At 41.1% G+C, this 21,567-nt stretch overlaps 1 long non-coding RNA gene across 1 annotated transcript; it reads left to right on the forward strand.

Annotated features, from left to right (window-relative positions):
* Positions 1 to 6: 6 nt before the first annotated feature.
* Positions 7 to 10,908, forward strand: LOC112459298. The gene is made up of 3 exons (XR_003041304.1): positions 7 to 616; positions 4,276 to 4,313; positions 10,842 to 10,908. It is a non-coding gene; the product is annotated as an uncharacterized LOC112459298 (long non-coding RNA).
* Positions 10,909 to 21,567: the final 10,659 nt, after the last annotated feature.

The raw sequence follows: 21,567 nt of genomic DNA on the forward strand, positions 1-21,567 counted from the left end.
CGGAGGACACCTATCGCGCGCGAGGAGGGTGCCGTTCGAAAAGGTCGGCGCCGCGCGCGTGCGGCGTCGTCGCCTGTGCAAACGATTCAGCTGATCGAGGGGGGAGCAGCAGCCACGTCCGGATAATCGGCTCGTCGCCAAATTGAATTAGTTTCACGAGAAGCGATCAAGATCGCGCGTCAAGTGTACGGTTTTTGGAGGAACGATCGAGGAGAGGAAGCTCGAGGGAGAAGCCGAGCGCGCTCGCGAGAAGCGGGGAAATTAGTGAAATTTTCGGGAACGGTGCGGAAGAAACTGCGACGTAAAGAGGCGAAAACTGAGAGAGGTGGCAATCCTTCTGGGATGTCGGCGTACGGTGGGTGGAGTCTGCGGCCGGCGAGGACGCGTTTTCGACACCTGACAAAATCGCCGACGATCCGTCGCGGCTGAGATCCGCCGTCCACGCCGGATTGATTTCGAGGGCGTTATCACGGCGCGGAGCTCTTTCGGGCGATTCGACGCCTCCTCGACACACCGTCTGTCGACGGAAAGGGAATCTCTCGGTGTTGAGCGTCGCGTTAAGCGGCGCCGAGTAATCCGGAATTGTTCTCGGGGGATTCGGAAAAAGGTGCAGCAGGTAAGAATCATTTATTGTTGCACAGCTACTACTGTCCGCAAAAATCTCGAATTTTTAGGCTAATTAGATGTATAATTAGATATTGTTTCAAATTATGGGATATCTTTTCAATTATGAAATGTCTTGAAGACATTAGGTAGTCATATTAATTATAAAAATTATTTTAAATTGTAGGATGTCTTTTCAATTATCAAATTTTTTGTAAATTATGGAAATAGTTATATTAATTATAATTATAAATTAATATAACTTTCTTACTTTATTAATGGCAATGTTATATTAATTTAGCAAATTATGAATTGCACTTTATAATAGAGATATTTATTAGTGCGATTAACTTGCATGCTCGTTCGATTCATATCCACGTGATGAATACTTAATAATTACGAATATTTATGATAAAACGAATAAAAAAACTGAAACATTCAAATATTAAATCGTCGCAGCAGAGTTCTCATTCACTGATTTACAGAATAACAGAATATTGTTACAAATCGCTCTTGCTCCGTTAAATCGATCTTAGATCTTCCAGGGCGCTTCGACAAAGTATTTTGATTACTTAATTTTTTTAAAATTGGTTAAATGTCGGAACTAAATTATGGCGGTATTTCTTGAAGAAATCCCGCAACGATTACGTTGGCGGATGTTCAAGGGCGGCGCGCTTGCAATGGCTACCTCGATTAAAGTGATTAAAAGATAGAGTATATAAAGCAACATATTCGCCATTAAATTGTTAAGAAATAATGAAGATTAATTTTATATCAATTTATTCTATCAATTTATACCCTGATTTAATTGTAAATTTGATGCAATTATAATATACTTATTTATTATATTTTAAATTTTATGCAATTCTCAACATTTCTAATTCTCTTTACAACTTCCTTAATAAATACACAGCATTTTAGATATGTCAAGATACATTTTTTATTTTTATTTATTTATAAATGTTGCTATCTAATTCGCATATATTTCTTCGATTTTACATAAAGTCAAACTTTTTATAAAATCAGACAGAAATAAATCTGTTCTGAAGGAATTATATTGTTTCTATTTTCTATCGATCGGCAAAATTTTTGACAATTTGGCATAGTCTTCGACATAATAAAAATAACTTTGGGAAATCATTGATAGCATCCCTAGATAAACGAATATCCGAAAGATATGCGCAACAATTAATTAATGGCCGGATAGATAATGTCGCTTTAACGACCATTTCAATACATTAAACGTTAAACGTTTATGCAACGGAAACGGGCCCAAGGTTTCGCCTGTTCGTCGAGCTCATCGCGTTGTGGGCGAGCCTTAGCCAAATATGTAAGTATCAAGGCTTAGGATTCTACGAAGCCGCGTGTCGGATAAATATTACAAAGTTATATTATGAAGTTATTATGAATATGGAAAGCGAAGTTAGAGTGGGCTTATGGTGCGCAACAAAGTGATTGCAAATGCTCGATTTATTTTCCAAACGAATACGTGTTTATATAGTGTTGACTTGTAGAATTGACGATAATAATTTTCCCGTTATGCAATTGAGGGTGCAATTCGTGGAATGGGGCGAGGAGGAAAAATGCAGACTTATGTATCGTTGTAGAAACCGCGACATTGAAGTCTCCGGAAATTTCTTCATTTTGCGCACCTTGGCGTGCAGGCATCGACGTCTCCGGTGACTTCAACGCTTTATGCTATATTTAGCACAGATATCTGGCACAGATCCGGCAGCCAAAATGTTCTTATATTAATTAATCGTTTCACTTTTACTAATTTTTGGTCGTATTATTTCTATTATGATTATTATTTCTAAATAATATTTACTCAATACATTACGCTGAATTTTAATATGTTTACGAATAATGGGAATTAGATAATACGTGTACGTAAATATAGCTGGATTCATGTTTAGAAACAACTCGAGTCTTAATGAAAAATGCAATACATAAGTTACTGCTATTTTCCCCGTAATTTTTAGACAGAGAGAAGAAAATTTACAGGTGTGGAATTCCCACATAAGTACCATTATACTGTCCTTGAATATTTCGATTAGTGATTCTCCCGCAGACGAACCGACACTTTAAATCACCTGCGCGACAGCTGTTTCCGCTGTCAAGATACCAGTCCGCATTCGTTGCTTAAATCATTCGTTCTTGTTGGTATACGACTCTATTGATGTATCTATAAGATGTTTTTAAAAAGATTTTATAAACTATGCCAGTATAGAAGAGAGGCAAATAATTTATTTTTTTAATAATTTTAAATATATAATAATAACAACAGTCTTTCTCTCGGCAATAATCCGCTATCAATATATCATCATTTCGTTCTTTTATTTCTCTCGGAAGATGCACGTTGCGTTTTTTTTTAAATAAAAATATTTTCTCGCACCCCGCGAGGAATCGCGCGCCACGAGGGACACGTCCCTGGCCGCGATCGCCGATCCGACCGGTGTGTCCTCTCCTCCCCGTGCCGCAAGAAAGGTGGAAGCTGCGGGGACCACGGGCACATCCTCGCCGTGATGTCGATCTCCGGCGGTCTCGTAAATCACGCCGCGATACACATCCGGCGCCAGGCCATCGAAAAAGGGCTTGGCGCGCGAAAATGGCGGCCGCACGGTCGCCCATAGCCGACCATGGTGGTCCGGTGGTGGTCGAGGTCGACCGCGTGCTCCACCGCCGTCGCCGTTGCCTATCGTGGTGTACTAAAAAGTGAACGTTGCATCGTGCATCGCCGCCGCCGCCGCCTTCGCGAACAAGCGTGTCGCTTTCTCGACGGGCTGCGAGCGCCTGTACCCGAACGGGGGGGGGCTCGGCGATACTAACCCGCCTGAAAACGTTCACCGGCTACCTCGACGCCGAGATTGGCCTTAACCCTCGCTCGGGGTGACGTCACGATGCGGGGAAGCGCCGCGATTATTTTTTTTTTGCCCGGCCGCAGCTACTCCGGACTTGCGATTCGTGGAATGAGGCGAGGGAGGAATGCGAGAGGCAATATCGTCGTGTACCAAACTGAGTTTATAGAACGGAGGAATGCTAGGTGTTTTTCTGCACGGGCCCCCCTTTCTGTATTAGATTAGATAGAACTGGTATGAGGATAGAGGATATGGGGTACAATTGGAAACGAGCTCAAGGTCGATGGAGAGAGGGCGACAGGGTAATAAAGAAAGAATGATCCGGTTTGCGGAACGATACTGTTCACTGTTAGGTCTTTTAAAGTGTGTTTTAAATAAACAAATACACAAAGCATCCGTACCCTTATTCTGATAACATAATACAAGGAGTTTCTTATTCGAAAAACGGAACTTCAAAATTCGTCACACATCTTTATAATTATATATAATAAAATACTTGGAAATATTGTGTTATGTACAGATTCTACTATAATATTTATACATATATATAATAATTTCTTAATAAATATAACGTTTTTAAGATATTTTCTTAAGAAGAGATTAAATTATATTAATAAATTTGTTAATTAATGACGTTAACTGCCGCGAATAGTATCGATAAGGGATATTTTTCGAACGAGCATGCAAGCTTGATAATAAGCGGCGAATCTTCGAATCTGCCGCCTCTCGTGCGACGGAGACGATGTTTGCGTGATCGATCGTACCTTGCGCGAGTTCGACCCAGTTATTAATAAGACTTTCTCTTTTATTTTAGCCATGGACTGGAGGGGGTTCGCGCTGGCATTTCTGGTGGTGAGTAAACACAAAAAATTATTTCTTTCGACTGCGTGCAAGATGGCTCACCTTGAACTAATGAGATATCTTAACCCGGGCGACTTTTGATTCTTTTGCTTTCTTTTACACCTCACATTTTTACAGAATAAAAATTAAAATATATCTGTTTATGTGATAAGAATTACATTATTGTAGAAACATTATTACTAAAAATTTTCATGTTATAAGAAAAAATATTGCACCAACATCTGGCTGGATATAATTTTATTACGCAATGCTATTAAAGAATCAATAGTTTCAGTTTATTTTATTATATATTTAATCTAAAAATATATCAAACTTCTGTCCCTTCTCTTTTTCACATAAAATACGCCTGCATAACGAATGTGCGATATTCATCTTAAGTGTAATCGCTTAAATTAGATTTAAACGCAATTGTTCTAAATTCATTTGCGTTATGTAATTCGCGTGGAGGCGAAGCTGATATAACGTTTAATAACATTGTAGAAAATACTCGCTCAAAACGGTAACGTTTATCGTGCGATTCCATCATTAATAGTTCCGTTTGTAAAAACCGGTTGATGGATTATGGATTTGCGCTTGACTCGACAGTCCTGAAGTCGAAGGGCGAGGGGATAATGTATAATCGAGAGACGAGAATATACGGCTCTCGCCGTCGTTTCGGGTAGGCGCGGATTAATAGCATCCGTAATATGTACACACACTTTCTCCCGTACGTGCCGCGTCGTACACGCGTGTGATTTACAAAGATATGCGGCGTGTTATGTAATCCTTTGTTGGCGCACGACACATCCGAGAAAGGTGTCTGGTTGTGACTGCTGAACCGCATCGGCGCGCCAAACGACGCGTTCGTCAGTGGAAATTTGACAAACGAGCCTCTCTCGCGAGAAAGCAGCTGGACGGCTTTCGAGCGATTTTCAGGCATACAACGACGGAATACGCGTACGATATTTTCTCTCTAATCGCGCGTCGTTGCTTAGTTTTTCGAACTGTCAACGGAGAAGCAAGTCCGACTGATATTTGAGTCTCTCTCCTCTCGTATCAGATATTAATGTTGCTCTCGAAAGTTCTTTAATTACGGCAGAAATAACATCGAGCATGAAAGTGTAGAAAACGACTGAAATAGAGAAGAAAAGTAAATTGCAAACGTTTTCTGACTAATGAATATCCTGTTAATTAGTGGATAATTGCGTTTTATAACTGCGAAAGGGAAAGAGAGAAATGCCAGGGGAAATTTTTTTACTTAACGATGAAGTATTTAAAATTTATAACGCAATATAACCAATTTTTAAAGCAAAAATATTTTACGATGGCATTGAAAGACGACGTCGAAGATAAACAAAAAGTGCGGTAATACAGGTATTTAAGTATGACGGTGTCTTTCACGGCGGTTTCGGAGAACGTTATGTCACTATACCGACAATAGTCGTGGGATCGCTTTCTGGATGAGAGGCTGACGGATCTAATGTCGTTAACCCATTCAAGAGACGGCAATCCCGGCGTTACGTAACATATAATAATTGACAATTACACTAAACTTGGCGTTTACGTGTAGCTTAAGTTTCCACGACAGGAGCCTCGAAACGTGTGTCGTTAATACATGCCGTAGAAAACAACCGAGTGCCACCGTTTATTATCACGGAACTTTTCATTGTTAGCACATATTACTTTGCACAAGACACGAAATAAAATCCCAAAATTCAAGCCGTCACAGTTAACTTTTTTATCTATGTCCCAGTTAGAGAATGCCATGAAAACACATGTATATTTAACAGTATGCAAATTTTAATGACTACGAATATTCCTCTATGGAAAAGAAAGATACATAAATTAGATTTATTTATTTTCTCCAATTTTTATTTATTCAAAGGAGATAAATGAGGCAATCGGAGCCAAGCGCGGTAATCAATGCGCAGACAAATAATAATAATAAATAAATATATTAGCTTGGCTCCGATTGCCTCATTTATCTCCTTTGATTTAGTCTAGAGAGCCTATATTTCGTTTAATTTTATTTATTGTTTCCAGTTATCATAAAAATTTATCCCATAAAAATTATATTAAAATAAATAAAGAAACTCAAACCTCTTTTCTGACAAATTTATCGATTTCATTATTTCGAATGTGATTATCGAAAAAACTTTCCTTAAATTATATAGAAACTCCTTTTTTCGTTGATGAATCGTTGTAAAATGCAGCGTATCGAGCTTGATCGGAACACCCCGTTGCACGTAAGAAGAAAAGACAATCCGTTCAAAGTCGCCACGCCCACTTTTACTTCGCGTTCTTTTAAATATCGACGCGAGATCTTGGCAAGCCCGACGCTCGCTGGCACGTTTCCATAAACGTTTCACTCCACGGTGGAAGACCATCGATAACCGGAAACGTGACGCCGAATGTGCGCTTCGTAATTTTATGCGTTCGTCCGTTCCTTTATTTCTTTGTTAAGTACAACGAAACGAGAACCTGCCGATTGAATTCTGCAAACAACGTGAAAACTTCGACATATATTACGTCATAATTTCGAAACGGGTTCCCTTGAAAGCGGAAGGTTATGAATATTTCTAAATATTTTTTTTTTTAAAACATCAGGGATTATTCTTCGTTAATATAGCTTCTCGTCGAAAGGATTCTTCAAACAATTCGTGGGCCGTGCTCTCGCTTAAGAATACCAGAAACGCAAATACGATAACGCAAACATTTAATATGACCAAGTCCAATAGAAACGTATATGCCAATGAAGAGAGGAGAAAGTAAAAAAACTCTCGTCCGACAAATCCCATTTCTTTCCGCGAAATAAACGTCATCCGATTTAAGTGTGACTAGGAGATGTGTATATTTACTCGTACGCCCAAATTAGGATTCGCTGACGCGAGTCATCCGTTTCAATTAGAGATCGGTGAAATCGCGTGGTATATTCGATCGATACGATCGTATTCGGAGGACTCGCGTGGGCGCTCGTTTTAAAGTTCGGAAGTCATTGCGATTAAGTCGAATGCAATCTCTTTGCCCACGCGTAGCGACAATCCTCCCGAGAGTCCTACAGAGCTTCACGTCTACATTAAATGCTTAAATACCATGGTGACATAATCGCGGCTTTGCTCGCGGCGTCAGATCACGACGTCACGGGAGCACGCGCCGCGATTGCGTACGAAAGTGACTAACTAGCAAGAGTCGCGGACTGTGTGTCTGCAATAGCGAGTAATGGGCGGCGATCTCAAGGAGATCCCGGCCCACGTTAGATCCGTGTTGGATGACGGCTGTAGATCGTAGTCCGCCGCTCCAATTACCTATTGAACTACTTGACGTTCAAGGATCACGCTGCCGGGTAATGCGACATTAGTATCAATCTGAACTAGCATATGTCGCATTATTATTAAATTCATATGCTAATTAACTGTGCATAACCGAGAAATACGTCTGAAGGCAACATCAGAGCTAATTTTAGCCACCATACGTCGTATTATTAACGATAATTCTTATTTTAATTAAATCCAAGGATTACGTCTCAGTGCTAATATATATATCGTATTATTATCGGACATTCTTGCTACAATTGAACGATTAATGCTATCAGTCATAGACGATAAGAAAATCGGCAATTAACTGATTACCAACATCGAAGATTCCACGAGCGATTTCTTTTCGGTTTATGTTAGTGAAGATGCGCGTTTCGCGAACAGAGCGAAGCCACGGAAGGAAGGTCAGTCCTCGATGGATTCCATCGGACGCGGAACGTCGCGAACCTTATATGGTCCGGTCTTGCTGCTGGCGGACCAACTCTGCGCACCGCTGCGCTTTATCGTAGTATCTCCAACTCCGCGTTTTGCGTTTGGATCACGTCCATCGCGTTTCGATCCAATTGTACCCGTGTATCGGGCAGCATCGATCTCACGATAATCTACCTCGCCACGGGCGCTCGTCAAATTAATGGGACACAGTGCTCCGCAATAAAAGACGGCCAGCAGCCAGTATAAAGCAATAGTTCTCTCGCTATCGCCTTCACTTTGGCGCTCTAGTAAATATAGTCGCAAATATAATCCGCAAGAGAGGGAGAGAGAGAGAGAAGTGCAGGGGCCATGTCGTTCCGAGTATGTATACACTTGAATGGTCAGTGACTCGTTAGACCACTTTCATTGCACGGACGAACAAGCGCCGGCCATACTGACGTCAGCGTTCGCCGCGGAGACTCTTGTCGCGGCGTGAAACTTTCCGTTGCGTTAAAGCGAACGCGCGAAGCGATTGTTTACCGCCGTGCTGTGCACGCAGGAGAGATAACTTTTATCCCAGTTACGCGCGAGCGCGAGAGATCGTCCCGCGTGGGAAAAAGAAAGGCGAGAGGCGCTTCGCGGGAGAGCTTCTGCGATTCTGCGATCGCTCTCGTAGGTCAACTATCGCTTTCCGATACACCGCTCGTTGCCGCGATACCTAAATTGGAAACGACGTAAAGATAAAAGTGTGTCGAGGGGAAATTACATGGCGCGACGGCGATCGTCCTTGTATTATTTACTCTGGCGTACGCCATCGCTCCGCTTACCGATGTTTCCACGGACTCGGGTAGATCAGAAAGAGGACGGTGCGATCTCTGATCGGTCGCGCCGCTGATGAAACCAATTTATTGTGGGCGCGTAAGCGGCGATTCGCGCCGCTTACCCGATTAAATCGTCTCCCCGAGTCCGCGTACCTTCCGCGTTGAAGTTACATTACGACCGAGCATATTACGCATCGCGCGAAATTACCTGCGATTCACGCACCGCGGGAATGGATCTCGAATCAGATTGATGGAAGGCAATTACAGTACTCGTGTATCTCCCGTCGCTGTTAATCTAAAAATAAATTATCGCGACGTTATTGCGTTTCGCCGGATGGCATAATCGCGGGTGATTTTAGTCGCGGATACACGTTAATGACGTTAATGCGCTGCACGTCTTTTCCATTATCGGACCAGAGACTCGCACACGTCTTTCCGCGCCACAATGACTGCACTCGTCTCATTTACAAGCTTGCGAAGAGAAAAAGGCATAGAAATTTCCATGTTTCACGCAAGAAATCAATCATCGTTTCATTACTTCATTTTCTCTCTTCATTAAAATGACGCCATCGTATATATGATTTTATTAGAAGCGACAGCGACCTTGCGTGCGCGGAACGATCTTTTCTTTCTGCTGCGAATGTCGCAGGCTGTTATAAACGACACATTCGTGCATGCGAGCGATCATTAATTTTAATATTCCACGATGAAAATATTATTTTAGTCTTTTAAGAAAGCAGTTCCTCTGTTACGTGAATTTTTATAAAACGATGACGACAGTGAAAAGTATAAGAACAGTGCGGTTCATAACATTACGGAAAGTGAGAACTAGCGAGAGGCGATCATAACTCGGGCATGACATTCTCGCGAGACTTTCATATCGCGCACTTTTAATCGGGATGGCGATCGATCATCGATCCAACGTCGATTAAATTAATACCTGTGGATGTGAGATATCACATACATAACGCGCTGCAAAAATGTTTGAAACGCGTTTTAAATTGGCAGTTCTGTAAATCATAGAATTCCACAATCAATTTGTTCGTGAGAGGCGTTAAACGGGGAATATCGGTGCGGTGCGATAAATTCTCGCGTTTGAGGTTCGCGGAATATCATTTCTTCCCTAATCGTCGCAATTAAAGACACAACGCTCCCATCCTTTCACAACGACGCGACAGTTAATGGATCCATTACGGCAAATGGATAATGACACCGCGAATTTGTTCAGAAAGTTCACGGATGGGAGTCAAATTAAATCTTAATCGGGATAAATCATCGCTCGTTGCCGCGGGTGCACCGGCTCCGGCTGTAATTACGCGTATTACTTTAATGAACCACCGCGCACATATATTTGTCTCAAAGCGTTTCATAGTTCTCCCAGGATCGGGCATCTTTTTTTTTCTTTCTCCCGAGTCGCGCTTATTTCATCATTGACTTCACCGCAAACGCCGATGATATCACACCGCCAATTGTGGCAACTTGCTCTGTCACCGGGGAATAACCTGATCCTGATAAATACGAGCCATCTAACTGGTAAAAGTGACGGCGAGACACCGCTCTCTTTTTCCACGCCTCTCCCGGTGTTTCGCCTAACGCTGGATATCTAGAATTTTACGTAACTTTTTCCACGATTCCTTTTCCTGTTTTTTTAATATAAATTCTCTTTCCGCGTCTCATCCATTGTGAGACTAACGTTATTCCATATTCATGTCGCGAATCTCGCCGGTCGTACCTTAGGAGGCAGCCTTGAGGGAACTTTCCGAAGCTTGTAAGCATGAGTTCTTACTTAAGCGTCAGGTATTTTAAGTACTTGCGCCACGCGTGTTACACTCGTGTTACAATATCGTGTGCGTTGCGCTATTCTAATTGCGTTTCGCGCGATACGCTCACCACCGACCGGCTTAACACGAGGCAATAGCGCGGCTAAGTCAGCGCTAACAATCCTATCTTATTAAGCGAGAAGATCTAAAACATCGCCTTTCCCCTATTTTCAGATCACAATAACGAGGCACAGCGGTAGCAGCACACACGCAGCCCAGATACCTCAACAGCCGCCGACGTGTGAGTACAACTTGCGAGAACTTACTTTCTAACCGTCCCGACGACAACTAATTAGGGCGAATCAATTAGACCGTTGATCTCGCGTACGCGGAATCGGAAGGAATTCGCGATACACCTCACTGTTTCATCTGCTCTGTTTCTTCCTCGCTCGGTCGTCTCGAACGCGTCACGCGGCGCGAATTTTCTCCCGCGGAAAAATCGCATCGCGCGCAGTTCCCCCTCGTAAAGCCAAATTGCCGGATAATCAGATAAAAGTGGACGCTTTCCACACGACGCGCACTTTCTAATGACGGCACAATACCGCCTGATGACAATGATTCGAGATGGGATGCTTGTGGTAACGAAGTATAACGGTTTGGAAATAAACGTAATTACTATAGAAAGTAATCGACCTCTCGTATATACTTTCTTAACGCCCGACACAGAGGCTCAATTAATTACTCGGGCTAATTACCTCCGTGCCTCAATCAATCAGTCACTCATTTGGATACGTGTATCCGAAGATTATCTCGAGACTTTATCTGCCCTTGACATTTAATCACATAATTTAAATATTGATCTCTTATCAATGTTGAAATTACATCGAAAAACAAGCTTGGAATATGTAAGTTTAAAAGTTTTTCGGTAATTTTGTAGATAGATAATCGCTGCAAAATCATTAGATAAATCTGTTCGTTATATAAATTAACTAAAAAATGAGCGATACCGTCGTAGCGATAACTAATAGGCGAAGAGAATTATTTAAACGCTTTTCAAGGATCATATATTAATAGTTAATAAGAACGAAAGGAATATCTTTGTATCCGCCTCACCGTCGGAATCTCCGACCGGCTACAGATTTTTCTTACGTCAGCGAGATCGGGGAGAGCAATTAATCCAGCTGACGGGCGGATAATTTTAACGAAAGGGAAAAGCGTCGTCGTTCGGAAGAGTCTTTCCAGACGGGATCGAGCGACGACCTTCCTTGGAAGACATTGCTTTTGCTGGAAGGTGAACGCAGCCGTGCGACCTAGATTCTCATGTGGAAAGGAGCGGAGCCGCGCGCGCGGTACGGCGGGAGGAACGGAGAAAGAGTGATACGAGATATAAACGGCATGAAACGAGATGACGATTATAACCGGGACGAACGACGAGCGTGCACACCATCGTGCATCGCGATATCCGCCGCGGCATGATGGCACATCGACGCGAATCGAAAGTCCCCGCCGCGCCGTGCACGGCGTGCACTTGGCGGCGGACACTTTCAGCCTTTTACTTCACGCGGTCGAGCGACCGCAAGTCAAATTTCACCCATCGTATCGGCGGAAATGCGCCGTCGATGCGGACTCGCCTTTACTTGCTTATCGCAAATCGCAAAACCTGCCTTCGCAAAGGCAAAACTCGTCTCGATCCTGCGCGAATCCGCTATATCATATTCGCCGCGATTCTCTTAAGAAGGAAAAGTTGCGCGTGAAAATGAGAGTAATATTTTTTATTATTAGATGAGTTTTTTATTAGATATTGAAGTAACTCGGCTAAGAATATCTCCGTATAATATTGATGTGACAAGTGTTTGAAATAAGCATGTTAAGCTGCACTCTTTGACGCAAATCAGCTCAATATTCCAGTCAAGTAGACTGCAAACTCGTAATCCCTCAAATACCTCTAGATGCTTCACGAGATGACGATTAATGAGCGGGACGAACATACTATTTTCCTCGTGACAATGATGAATCGAAAGTCTCCGTTGAAGCGGCCGCGGGCGCTTTCGGACTTTTACTTTTTGTCGTTTGTTCCGCCGCACCGGGGAGATGGAGGAAAATGAAATTGTTCCGTTCTGCCCTGATAAGAAACTAGGCACGTGTCTTGCACATCATATTATTATTACTTTCCGTTTGTTCTCTTTACAAATGATTTGGCGCCTATTCTTGAACACGTTTATGCGCTGCTTTATGCTGATGATCTTAAAGTTATATCTGCAGGCTAATTTACTTTCTAACTGCTTCATGATCCAACCTGTAGACAGGCTTGTTTCTTGATGCGACATGCAAACAAGCTTTTATTGAATATTTCCAAATGCTCCGTTATGAGATTCTCACATAATTATAATTAAATTTACTATTTATATATACGTATATTGCTAGATACACACATACAATTAATTTTTTTTACTAAGAATTTAGTTAAATTTTGGAGAGTTATCCTTAATTATCTTAACACTTTAATATTTTAATTTTAATAATATTATTGATAAAATCTTTAGATTTAATTCAAATGTTTTGATTTAAATTTTAAAGACAAACACCTTTAATATTCTACGTAATTAATTCTTGTTTAAATTTTGAGTAACGTTATATTTGCACATAAATTTTTGCATTTGCATAAGATTGATTTGAGTATGCGCAGATTGGCTCACTACACATATATTAAATCGGTTTAAATTACAAGCTATTAAAACTCGCAGACTCATTTCTTTTAAGCTCATTACTGGTTGTATTTATTGATGCTCATGCGCTCTTCAAATGATTAATTCAAATGTGCGCTTCATATAGCTGCCACCGTAAGGCATCTCCACTTTTTTGCTCTTAACGATTTAGAACCAATTTGTTTTACACAGAGAGAGAAAGAGAGAGAGAGAGAGAGAGAGAGAGAGACATTTTTTCTACAATTACCTATAGTATCTATACAGACGTAGACATTCTCTTGTTACGTAGATAATCTAATTTCTTTTCAGTGACAGCTTATTTCTTCGTTTCTTACTTATAATTATTTAGTATTTACGCATTTAAATATTTATATTAAATGTACTGTTTTTACGTGTACGATACTTTCACTTACTTTACATATCTTTTTTTCATCTTTTAAGTTAATCACATCATAATAAATGAGTAAACGAATTATTATAATATACTATACATATACTTTCAACATTTCTTTTATTACTCATTTTATAAAGTTATATTAGAAATCTATAAACCAACATAATATTCTAAATTCGTATTTTGCACTTTGCACTTGCAGTCCTTTTTTGGTTGTTCTGGTGAGATTTGCATTCCGATTACTGCATTGTAAAGCGCTATCACTGTCGGGATCGAGTAGAGTATTGTTTAGTGCCTCTCAAACCGTTGTTTCTGCACTCTCGAGGAGAAACCGCGCCTTCGAAGAAAGCATTTTTTTTCCGCTGCTACCTTCGCATATGCGAACGTTCGTTCGCTCTCGCGGAGGACGAAACTATTATTCTCACATGCATTACAATACCTGCAATCGCGTTTCCATATATGCAGCCTGGTCGTGTCGATCACCACGCTAAAAGATTTAATCGCCACAGCACTCTATCCTTATTCCTCCGTCTTCCATCTCATTAAATGCTCATTACTTTACTATTTTATTAAATAAATACACCATAAAGAATTTGTACATTAAAAAGCAGATTATTCCGCTGATACAATTGACCGACGTACATTAAAAGCTCATTAAAAACGAGTTCTCGTAGAAATCATTTTTCGCTAGAAAAAAATTACGATCCTAATTGGACGCGTTCTCCTATTTCATAAACATTCTAAAATCACGGAGTAGAAAATATTTTGCAGAAAGCGAGCGATCGCATAAGTTTCCAATTTGTCAGAGGCAGACGAATCTCTCTAACGAACATATACGCGTAAGCAGCACTTGCAGATCGCTTAATTTTTTATGAGAATACGTCGGATTGATATAATAGAGGACACGCAGTTGTGCGATGCGGCGTGAAAAAAAATCCAGGTCGTGCGAATTGGATTGTCCGTGTTTAACGCGCTCTGCGCATTTGAATACGTCGTTTTCTTACGTCCCCGAGGAATTTTTCACACCGCCGTCGTGTTCATGCGGGATAAAGTTGTCGCCAGACTCGTTAGTGCGCGATAATTAAAGGCCACGGGTGTTATCGCATCGGTATAATTATAAGGAAGGATTATCAAAAAGAAATCTCTAATTAGGGATATTTCTATTGATTAGCGTTACATTGTTTTGACGCTTCTTCAGAAGATGTAATTGTACGTGGAATTAGCGAGTTTTATTACTTTTATTTTATTTCAATTCTAAGAAATCCAGCCAGTTGAATCGGTTAATATGTCGCCTGTGCGAAACGACTTTCTGTTTTTGCAAGATTTTTGCGCGAATGACAGTGATTGCTAATAAGCAATCGATATCTTTCACGATCAGAGCGATCAGAGCGACAATTCGTGATAATTTGTCTTGTCTACGTGGTCGGAATTTTTTTTTTATGGGAAGAGGACTATGGAAAATTATTCGCGGCCATAGGCGAAGCTTCGTACGTCGTCATTTATCATGACCTATCTCCGTCGATCGATCTTACGATCCGTTGCGTCGGATTAGTTATTCGCTTAACTTTACGTACCATTAATACGATGTACAAGGCGGCTAATGTACTTCACGCTTTACCGTTGATTCGACATCATTATCTTTTAATCTGACTTTATCATTACGGCGCACTTATGTCACGGTCGGCGATCAATCCGATGCCTCCGATAAATTAGACGTGATGACTCGGTGACTTTTTTTCTAGAGATACAGCCATCCGTTCTATTTTTCTTGTCCGTGTCTTAGCCGAGATAACAAATTGATCCTTACGTTCAAGCGACAGTTTTCTTCTTGACCTGTATATCTTCTTTTAAGCGACAATTAAGAAGCATGGCACTGCTAATGTTGCGTTAGATCGATAGTCGGATTCCACTCCTCAAAACGTACCTTCGGCAAATAATTTAAACAATAATTAAGTCAACGAAGTACAAATAATTATCGAACGATAATTAATAGAACGATATGTTGAAATTAGAATGTTGTAAAATTGCTATATTAATGTGTCGCGATTAGAGCTCTTGCTTCGCAGATTGGAGAGACGCGCGTTACGATGCTCGTAGTTACGCTCTTCACTCTCGAGCTTCATGTTAATTCGGATGTGGTAATAAACTTAACTAGTTACCGTTGACTTCGTCGACCTTGGGTGATAAGTTCCTTTCTGTAATATAGCGACCGGTGAATATCCCCGAACGCATATAATGTGTTTGCGCGCCGCGTCGCTCGTCGTCCCGCTTGCGACCGCACGCTTGTAAATCGGCAATTACCGCCAATGACCCGGCGGGCAGCGTTACGGTAGGTACGACCGTAAATAGGATAAGAGCAGGAGGTTATAAATGATCCTGCCTAATGACGATTGCAGAATCGTTAAACGGTCAACCGACGCGGCGACGGCGGTTCCCCTTTCCTCCCGGTGTCCCGTTACCCGCGAATTTATTCCGATCGGTTTTCGCAATCCATTTACCCGCGAAAATCAACACCTGACACGTGCAATTACGATAGTCCGTAAGTTAGTTAACGGTTGCGGTCCCGTTAGTCTCGACCAATTAAAATATTTCTTCGATCCATTGAAGATTGAAGGATTGAAGTTGTAGGAAGTCTTCTCCTCCGATTTAATGTTTTAAAAGGGATCTCTTTATCAATGTAATATGTTTTTTTTTTAAACATGATAACAATGTATTATTTTTGTTTTGATTTACAGTTTAAATTTTGAGGATAATATTTCATAATTGTTGCAAAAATTTATTAGATTTTTATATATTTTTTGCATTTCTTTCTTACTTTTGCATTTCTAAAATTCAGAAAGTTTTTCATAGGAATAATATTATAGACTACCTCCTTGATCTTAATCTCGTCGATGCAGACGATATAGTGGTAACATTGCGTTCCCACAGCTTTAGACGCCGCTTTGTTTTTTTCGTCACGGTATCATCGTTCGGTCCGCGATGTAAGTCACGGGTAATCCGGGTGGTGGAGGCCAATGAATCGGTTGTGAAGCGATCGTCCGAGCGATTGTGTGCCTGATCGAGGGGGAGATTCGCGGGCATCGATCCGCGTTACGGTCCGCCGCGTTTCTCCCCGGAAGCTCCGAGGTGTCGACAAACGGCCGTCAGAATTAGGGACGCTATCGCGCCATTTAACCAGGATCTTCGATCACAGGGAACAGGTATACGTGGGGATATTGTCGAAGGATTCACGGCATTCGCAATGAGGGACGGATGGGAAGATACGAGTGAGTTCAACGCGCGCAAAAGAATCGCGCGTTCGGGGCCGCACCGCGCGCCGGGGGGGATATACCGTTCCGTTTACTTCAGAATGTCCGAACTGATAACGGTATACCTTATGTGTGGAATCCACGACAATTCATCTGTGCCACACGTCCGCGGCACATGGCCAGACGCCGTTTGCGTAAGAATCAATTTGGATGAGCGGAGCCGTTATAGAATCGCGCGAAACCATCATGTCGAACAGCACTCTGTTCGACGTCTCTGTTTCCTACGATGTCCTAACTTTATAGAAATACAAATTTTTCTTTGAGAATTATTTTATTATATTTAATACTTTATTGATATTACTTTTTATTAGTTAACATTCTTATTATGTTGCTCTTTAATCTTTATTTGTATTTCCTTTGTTATCTTGATCTAGGATAGTCAAGGTTTACCTATTATTTTAATATACAACAATTCATCAATTACTTTTTTCCGTTTTACTCTTCGCACTGAGGTACTAAAAAAAGTAAAACAAGCAACTTAAATTGAAATAAATTGAGGATACGATCACATTGAAGCATCGATTACCGCGTCCTGGGTGGAGTACCTAATTGGCGTGCGCGCGCGAACGTATCTGTCGATTAAAATATAAGATAATAGATCCACGATATAAATTTCTTTTGTGCGAGAGATGAGCGATGGATTCTCACGAAACGCGGGGAGGCATGCGAAAGACCTTGGGACCAATCCTGACAATCAATCGTTGGCTTCTTTCTCAATGATCCCTCGCGATTTCGCCGTGACTAGAAACAGACGCGACTGCAAGGGTCATTAATAATTGAATGAACATCACGTCGACACGGTAAATCGGCCGGAGCGAGGAGTTTAACGCTGGGCAAGCGATTGCGCCGAGAGTGGGAACGCGAGGTCTTGTGTGACGAATGGCGTCGACGGAAATATCACTGCACGCAGGAATCTCCACGCTGCGCACCGCCGACCTCGGATAGTAAATCGAAGTAATTGCGCCGTACACGCGCGGCGATAATTCCGGCGCGGAGTGCGGCGTGCAATTAATATCGGGGTCGCGCGATGCTCCTCGCGATGTTTATTATTGATTGAGGTTTTAGACGCGTTTAGTGGCGAATTTATCAGACGTACGTATGTCAGAAATAATTATTATTGTGCGTGAAAAATTATCAGATCACGCAAAGTGTAAAAACAAAATAATTTGATGAAACGAGATATATAGACGAAAAATGGATAAAATATTTTTTTAATTTTTGATGCGTGAAAAGGAGTCTTTAGTTAGCCATAACTTCTTTAATGTATTTTGAGTATCACGTGTTAAAACTTCTATATCCCACACTCGTTCAAGAGAGACGGCCTTCTGAAAATAAAAAGCGAACGTAATTCGAACAATGGGTATTCGTCGTTACGAAGGCCGCCACCAACGCATCGCGCGAAATATGTAGGACGAGGGGTATACACATTACACAATAACTAGATAGTAATTGTACAAACTAATCATCGTGTTTTCTTGTGTACAATAATAATTAACCCTGTCAATGTCCTGTCCGTTGTTTTTTTATTATATCTTAAAGGTTAAACCCTAATATTTTCAGCTACAATTAAAAATTTTTTAGGAAAAATGTCTTTGCAGAAGTCGATATGTTAGACTATGCTTATTATTTTACTGGTCTAAGATTTTAATCTTAAAATTTCAAATTACTATTTAATAAAGAAGGAGATCTGTTATAATGGCTAGAAAAAAACATACTGGTGAGAAACTTGTTCAAATTCTAAATTATTATAAGAACACAGCGATGAAGATTTCTGGTTATGATGAAGATTATGATGAAGACATTTATTATACTAGTGAATACAAAATTTCATTCTCCAAAGATAACAAAAAAAGTCACTTTTGTAAAGTAATGTAAAACTTTAAGCCAAAGTTTTATCGTGTAATAATCAAACTTTATATTGAAATATTTATTTTGTAATGTTAACGTAGAAATATTTCTAGAAGAAGCTTTGGGTGCATTCGAGGAGCACGTTATTAGCACAATTATCGTCCAAAACTGTTCGAGGAGACGCTTTGTGGCGCTATGATATACAATGATGACGTCACTGTAAAGGCAGCGTGACGTCATCACTCGCGCTATTTTCGCTATTATTTTCGAGGTGAGGCACGAAATACTATTGGCGCTTAAGCTGCGTTCGGGGAGCTTGCTATCGCTGTCGCGCTATTGGCTCTTCGAACGAAGTTCATAGCGTTTGCGTTTATAGCGTTAATAGCGTCTCCCCGAATGCACCCTTTGAAATACAAAACCTAACTGCTGTAAATTCTAAAAGAGATATGAAATATAAGGATCAGTGATCCTGACGCATGATCGTCCCATGCAAAAATAAAACTCATGTATCATACATGGGCATTTGATGTTACTCCAGTGTATCACAAGGGACAGTGAAAGAGTTAAGCATCCGGAAAAGGATTACCGATCTATCGCTTTACTTCAACGGTCGTTTTCCGCACGCCATTGTGAACGACAACCAGAGCAAGGAATCTCCTCCCCGTGTAAGGATGACGCCCGGGCGTCAAGGTTGTCAGACCGCAACCGTCGAAGAACCTTCGCGAAGAGACGGAAACGTCCGCGGCGGGGCGTCCGGCGTCGATTTACTATTATTCAAAATAAGCGACCCGACGTGGCTGGCAGCGTAACGAATGATAGGGCGTGCAGCGACTGTAGAACCGCCGTTGAAGGCGGATATAAAAGTACCTTCGGAGTCCGCGACGAGTACGAAGATGCACCGAAGCGAGTCGATCGCGTCAAGGCTGCGGGAATCGTTCGATGTTGGAAAAAAAGGAGTCTTCGTTTTTCAATTCCTCGCGATGCTACGCAAGTGTGCGATCATGCGCGGCTATCACACCGAAAATGATAATGAATAATTTAGCGCGACACGAGTTTTGATACAAATTAATTTCGACTATTTCTGCTTTTTATTTAATATAAGTATATCATTATCACGCAAGTTTTCGACTCTAATTCTGCTTCGGTAATGAGTTGAAATATTTAAAAAATAGACTTAAACAAAATTGTGTTTTTAAAAACTGTTTTTAATTAGATATAAATATACATTCTTTTTACCATAAACATGAAAATAAATTTGTTTTACATATTTTTAAGTTATTCGGAACTTACTGCGTGCGTTGACTTTTACGTATGATAAATATTTTCCAATTATTGTATTTTATTGTAATTTATTATTGTTATTTATAGCTCTAATTGAGCTAATCTAAACTGACACAAGTGCCGTTAAAAGACACATAAATGAAAAGCACTCATAATATATATTGCTGATCATTAAAATTGCATTCCAAGAAAGACACGAGATATTAAAGTGATGATATTTATATGGCAGATTATTTATGATATATGGGGTACATGTTTAAATGTTCAGCTCATTTTTATATTAAAATCTGATGTCTATATTTACCATGACCTATCCATTCTATAAGTTTCGATCCGATATGACGCGTTATTTCCATTATTGCAATTTTAATGGCCAGCAATGAGCCATATGAAATTTAATGTTCCATTATTAATTGGCGTCAATTTTTTATTGCACGATAGCATGTTAATTTGCATCATAAGAAAGAAATCATGCAGTCAATATGGACAAATATTTTTTTTATTCACAAGAGCCTCTGTGCAACGTTAACTGTTAATTCTTTTAATTACGCAATATCCGTGCTTCGAAGAGTTAAACGGCGGATGGGGTCGTCGATGGGAGGTCGAGTAGCGAGGAAATCGCGAAGAGATAACGAGAGAGCCGGCCAGGGCCGCGGCGCGATGCGATGCGACGCGTTGATTCGCGGATAAGCATCGCGAGAACCGAGCGGGCAATCAGTGCCTTTGTTCGCGTCGGGAAGGACAAACCCCCGACGAGGAAAGATAGATCCGGCGCGGCGTTGTCTCGAAAGCACGAAAGTAGATCGGACCTCCTCCACTTTCGGCCGTCTAATTTCGCAGTCCGGATGATTACTAAATTGCCACTTCCTTCCGGCCCGCGTTGCCTTTCGGCCATTCATTTAACTGTTCAGCACACCGGATTTCGACCAAACGATATAACAGAACGTGCCGTGTGAACGCGCGATAAAGGCACGACTTTGCGGCGGTACCGTTTTCTGGAAACCGAATCGCTACGTTACCCGAGTTTCGTATGTACCGTTTCTCGAATCAAAACGATTGTAGGGAACGTTTGTGGAGTAAGGCTGGATTGAAATCCATCCATCAGCCACACAGCAATCACGTTTACGGGATCAGATTTGAAGTTACGTTTTCACCGAGCAATTTTCTTCTATTCAATATCGATCCCGTTCGCAACGTTATTTACTTATAAAAAGTTTCGCGTAATATCATCGAGCCCGATAAATATCTTCCGGGGATACTATCTTCCCGCGGACAATATAGGTATTGATCGAATACTTTTTGGATAACCTTCGGCTCACACAATTCGCACGTTTTTCCAAGGTCGCGGCAATTACTCAAGTATCCCGGCACGAACAATTTCTTCAGAGCGTTGTTCGTCTGCCGGATTGCTCTTATACCGTTTC

This window comes from Temnothorax curvispinosus, unplaced genomic scaffold (genome assembly GCF_003070985.1).
Source record: "Temnothorax curvispinosus isolate PA1 unplaced genomic scaffold, ASM307098v1 QBEX01009698.1, whole genome shotgun sequence".
In the NCBI taxonomy this organism is placed as follows: Eukaryota; Metazoa; Arthropoda; class Insecta; order Hymenoptera; family Formicidae; genus Temnothorax; species Temnothorax curvispinosus.